Genomic DNA, 6141 nt, shown 5'->3' with positions numbered 1-6141 from the left:
GACGAATTGATTAAATTTATTTTATAATCAGATTTATAAGAAATTTATATAGTTGTAGATATAATAGGTTATATTGTATTGGATTCAATTTATATTGTAATAGATTTAATTCATATCAGTAATAAATAAGATAATTATAGATAAATTTATTTATAAAGATATTATAAATTGTTTAATTAAGACGGATTGATTAAACTTGTTTTTATAATTAGATTTATAAAAAATTTATGCGGTTATAGATTATAATAGATTATAATATATTGGATTTAATTTATTTTGTAATAGATAAGATATGTTTGGTATTAGTAACAGATAAGTTAATTTATTATAATTATTTTGATCTCTCTTGATTATTTTTAAATGGCATGATCAAATCAGTCATTAACTTTTTAATATTTGTTCTAACTGTCTCATTTGAGAAAATATCATTATCAAGATCTAGAGAAATTTTTTTATATAGGTCGACAAAAAAATAAATAGAGAAAAGGATAAATTAGTCTCTAACCTTTTATTTTGTGAACATTTTACTTCTTGACTATTAGAAAATACTTTTATGTCCCTGACGTCTTTAAAAGTTGAACGGATCAGTCCATTCGTTCAGAAGCCACCGTCAGACCTAACGGAAAAGGCTGACGTGACTCCCCCTCTACTTACCTGGCATCACGGCTGCCCACGTGGCATGTTAGTGGGATGAAGTTTTTGAAAAGTGGACACAAAAGTCCTTGTCGCTCAATGCGACGTCGTTTTGTGTGTTACCCCTTATATACACTATCATCCCTTTACTTATGTACAATGCCTATTACACCCACACAGTTATTACAAAATTACATTAAATCCTAAGGAAGACCAACGATCAAACGCAAGAATACTTTGTTTTTCCTCCAAAAAAATCACCATTTAGATTAAGAAAGTTCTGGTGTGTATTCGCCGTCGAAGAGAAAGAACCATATAGTATTGTCTGATTTGCCGTCTTCATCTCCGAAGGTAAGAATCCGTTGCAATGCTTAGTGAGTCGACTGTAAGGTTCAATGGATATGAAAGTATGATCATGCACCTACAACCTTCTCACAAAATAGTTCATACTTTCATAATTGTTTATAATTTTTTTATAATTGTTTTATGACTAACTTGGAATGATGAGATCTGTAACTTGACAAAGTTGATGAGCTTTACGACTATCGGATCTTTAAGTGAAGAGAGAAAAATGACCTACAAAAACACTCTGACGTCCAAATCAAAATTGATCTTAGAAATTTAGAGTTTAAAATTTTTGTTGTGTGATACCTAAAAAAGTACAAGACTCTCTTTTATATATATATATACTTTTTCTTCTTCTAATATCTTAATTTAGATAAGATTAAATTTATATTTGTAATTTATAATCAGATCTTACTTAGCTATTTCTGCTGAAGTGTCCGAGATTCTAAAGTCGAAAAGAAAGAATTGGGTTTAAGGGAGCCCAATTCTCTTTGGGCCGTAGAACCGTTAGGGTTGGGAGGCGAGTCCCCAACCATAATAAAAAAAATCAGAAAAATATGTTTAAAAAATGAATGTGTTGAGTAGTAAAGGGACTGCATCACACTAAGAAGTTTGGAATATAATTTGTCGTGATGAGTAATATATTAATATTTTTATTCGTAATAATATTATGAGAATATAAATCTTTTAAAATTATAACAATTTTGTCATGACATTATAGATTATGGCACAAAAGATTTATAAAATCAAATTACTTTTACAAAAATATCGTAGAGGACAAAAGTTTCCATCGGTTAAGAAGACTTGAGTCTCCTTAGATAAAAAATCAAATAATAAAATTATTCTAAAGAACTGTTAGAAAGATTTAATTATTAAAAAGGATCTTTAATACTAAAATTATTAAGAAGAACCAAATCTTTTTATAATATTTAAGAAGGTGAACCAAATCTTTTTATAAGAAGATAAATATATCTTTAATTATTGGCGAATGGCCAATAATTCATTTATTGATTGAAAGAGACGGTCGGTGAGATCCGCGTCACTCCTTCGCTCTGAGTGTCCTTCTTCCAATTATTTTGTTTGCCACATCCAACATGTTATATTCCATTTTTTTTTGTCCACGTGCCACCTTTCTATACGCAAATAATTTTAAAATAATTTTCACTCTTTTTTAATAATTAAAAAATATATTTTTAAAGTTTTCAATTGAGTAATGTTAAAAAAATTTATTTTTTTATACTTTGTTTGGTTTAGAAGAATTTGAAAGGAAAGAAAATGAAGGAGAAGAAAATGGATGAAAAAATTAGTTTTTTATTGTTTTTTTTTACCAAAGATAGGAGACTCGAACCCGCAACCTCTTAATTGAGTATAGGGAGATTATATCATTTGAGCTATAGTTTATTGGCTTTAAAAATTTGGAAAGATAGGAAACTCGAACCCACAACCTCTTAATTGAGTATGGGGAGTCTATGCCATTTGAGTTATTACTCATTTGAGCTAGTTTTTCATTGTTTGGATGAAAAAAGAAAATGGATGGAAAATGTAAAAGTACATGTAGGGCTCATATTAAAATTTTTTCTCCGAGATTGAGAAGAAAATTTAGATTAGAGTGAAAAAATAGGTAAAATTACAAATTTGTCATTATAACATTAGTATATATTATAATTTATAAAGGGTATTAATATAATTTCATTTAGGTATGATTTTTTCTCTTCTCATTTTTTCTTTCATCCAAACAAAAAAAATTTTCTTTTTATTTTTTTTTCTTCTATTTTCTCTTCATCCAAATAACACAAAAAAAATTTAATTTTTTCTTTTATTTTCTTTTTACTCATTTTCTTTCTATCTATTTTCCATTTTGCATCTAAATAAAATGTTAATAACAATTAAAAATTAGTTTTTTATAATTTTTTTCCGACTCGTACAGTTCCTATATAGGATAGAATTAAGATAAATATTTATGTATGCATGTACATTATTCACAAATGGGGAACAAAAATTAAACTCTAAAATCAAATTAAATGATTTTTCTTAACCATAATTCAACTAATTACTATAGAGGTACTAAAATATCATAAAAGCTTTGATGAGTTTGAAAACTCTTATTTAATTTTGATGATGAACAAACATTATTAAAATATTTAATTACAAAATTATTAATTTGATTTTAACTCATACTTACTAAATTAATAATTTTGTTGTGCAGATTTTATGTTGGGCCGAAAAATGAGTTTCTGTTTTAAGCCCAATGATAAGCTTTGCTACATGTTTCTCATACCATGAGACTGAAATATTAAATGGGCCAAAATAAATATTATTGTTGCAAGCCCAAACAGATGCTTTCTTATATGTTCTATGTTTGATCCAAAAATTCATCAGGAAAGCAAATGTTAACTAATTGGGCCAGCTTTAATTTCAACACTACAAGCCCAAGTCTTATTAGTGATGAATGGTTCCAAGCCTGGTCCGAAACTAAGAAAGCAAATAGGCTTCATGCTTTCCAACGGATTCCATTGCTTACTAAGAATGGATTTCAAAACTTAATAAGCTAGCATTGGAAACATGAGAGAGAACTTGACTTTGATTTGATAGGGAATCATTATGATTAATGCTATACGCTACTCAAAGCAAGGGAAGTAAAAGCAATCTATCAATATGTTTCAATTTCATTTAATTGCTTTTACTTTAACTTCACATTCTCTCTCATCTCTTTCTTCTTCCTTCGGTCCTTGTCCAGGAAACTATGGACGCTATGCTCATCAACCAAGAAAAGGAAGAAGTTGCATGCATCAAGACCATCAAGCTAATGATGGCAAGAAAATATACTAAAATAAAAATGAACTGTGGCTGAGATATTCACCATATTTGGTTAGATTTGGTGAGGTATCTTGAGCCTTTCATGCTCAAAAATGGACGTTTAAGATTCGGCCAGCATGGAGGAGATTCTTGAAGCATGACTTGTCTTTGATTCTGTTTAACCACCACAGGGAGTAGCTAGAGTGGCGAAGTGATAGTTGAGGCAGTGATTGAAGCAGATGAAGTCATTATCATCATGAAGCATCAAGGGCGAGAAATCCATCTTGGAGAGCAAGCCAAGGATGGAGAGCTCGGATTGATGAAGGGTGATGATCAAGAAAGGACTAGAGGTAATTGCATGTTGGGTTTTGCATTGTTATCTCTTCTCTCTCTATGTGGCCGAACCGGTTCTGTTTGTTGAAGGAGGAAGAAGTTGGTTCGGTTTTTGTTGGCTTCAATATGTGGAGGCTTCCCTCTTCTATAAAAAGAGAGAACAGCCACTGTTTGGAGCAAGGAGAAAATTTGAGAGTGCAAGGCACAGAGTTCTCAGAGCTACCTGAGCTAACAGTTTTCTCTTCTCCTTCAATGTATTCTGTTTTGTATTTTTCTGTTTAATTTTGTCATGTCTTGAGTCTCATAGAAAAAGGCAAACAGTGAGGTTTGTATGAAAAAGCCATAGAGCGGAAAAAGCCAGAGAGTGCAAAATTAAAAGAAAAAGCCATAGATGTCTTAGAGTTCCTTTGTTCATCTATGTTGAGTTTCATGATTCTGTGGGAATCCTCTTGTAAGTTGGGTTAGCACTTTACAGTTTGTAATCAGGTTGATTATAGTGAAATTCCATCATTGTTGTGATGGAGACTGGATGTAGGCTGCACTGCACTTAGCAGCTGAACCAGAATATATCTGGGTGTAATCTCTCTTCTCTCCTACTCCATTTCTGTTTTCTACTGTACAGGAGCAAAAACTAAAAATGTCTCGTGCAAAGTGATGAGACAAAACAAAAAGTCTCGTGACTAGGGACGAGATAAAAGAAAAAGTCTCGTGTCCAGAGACGAGCTAAAACAGAAAAGTCTCCTCTGAACTCAGCAAGTGTTAGCAACAAAAAGGGGGCTAAGATTCAGCCCCCCTTCTCTTAGCCACTGAAACCATCAAGCTTAAATAAGTTTTCAATGGTTATAAAATATATACTTTTTGTAGATTTTATAATTTTTTCAGTACAATTATGTAGTCAAAAAATATAAATAATAAATAAGAATAATATTTTCATTCATAAAATTTTTTTAAAATTTTGTAACATAAAATGACAAAGTTATTTTTATATTTTAATTTTGTACAAAACGTCATTGTCATTTTGCAGTTAATGTCGATATTGTTTTTCTATCGTTAGTGATCACTTCTAATAGCCTTCAAGTGACAAGTAATTAAACATAATAACAATAGCAAGATGAAGAAAGTAGAATATGAATATTATTGAATAAAAGACAAAAAATAAAAAATGAAAATGAACGCAGTCCTTCTTTGAGTTCGGGATGATTCCTCTAACAAACTCTCAATTCATGCATACGTAAATTGTAATTTTGATTCCCTTATAATGTACCCTCACATTCTCCTAACAAACTACCCAATTCAGCATTAAGAAATATTCTCCCGTTATACCTCATTTCATTTGCTAACATAGTCTTTCATCCATATTTGAGGTTTTCTAACTTTTGGTACTTTAGACTCTTCTATCTAATTTGGCCTAACCTCTTATGCTGTTTGCCCAATTTCACACTCCTCATCATGGATCAACAATTCATCCCTGCTTGGACTCTCGAATGAGCTATCAACTAGCTCGCCCTCTAACACAACCTTGTCCTCAAGGTTGAATTCAAGGAACATCCTTGTTAACTCTTCTAATTCTTCCCAAGTCGTCTTATCTCTGGAAGAGCCCTCCCAGTCTACCAGCACCTGAGCTCGCTTACCACCGCAATGTCCACAAAACGGTGACCTAAAATCGTAGTGGGCCGAGGCTGCAACGATGGGGGAATATTTGGAACTAATAGCAGTGCACTTGGTGGCTCACCATGGAATACTTTGAGGACGGAAACATGGAACACCGGGTGTAATATACATTGGGGCAGCATAAAATCTCTTTTGCAACTTATTAGAGTCATGATTAGTGAGGGACCGCTGTCTATAGGGTCGTACTTTCAACAAGACCCAATTTCCAACTTCGAAAGTCTTCTCCCAGTGGCGCTGATCCGCCTGCCATTTCATCTTTTCCTAGAATGCATTGTAGGGAATAACGAAGCTCTTGGTGCAGTGCTTTCCTAATCCTTAGAAATTTATCGACAGCCAAAATGGGATTGGAACCGAGAAGGTAAC

This window comes from Arachis ipaensis, chromosome B05 (assembly GCF_000816755.2).
Source record: "Arachis ipaensis cultivar K30076 chromosome B05, Araip1.1, whole genome shotgun sequence".
Classification (NCBI taxonomy): domain Eukaryota; kingdom Viridiplantae; phylum Streptophyta; class Magnoliopsida; order Fabales; family Fabaceae; genus Arachis; species Arachis ipaensis.
Note: the sequence above shows the minus strand (reverse complement) of the source record.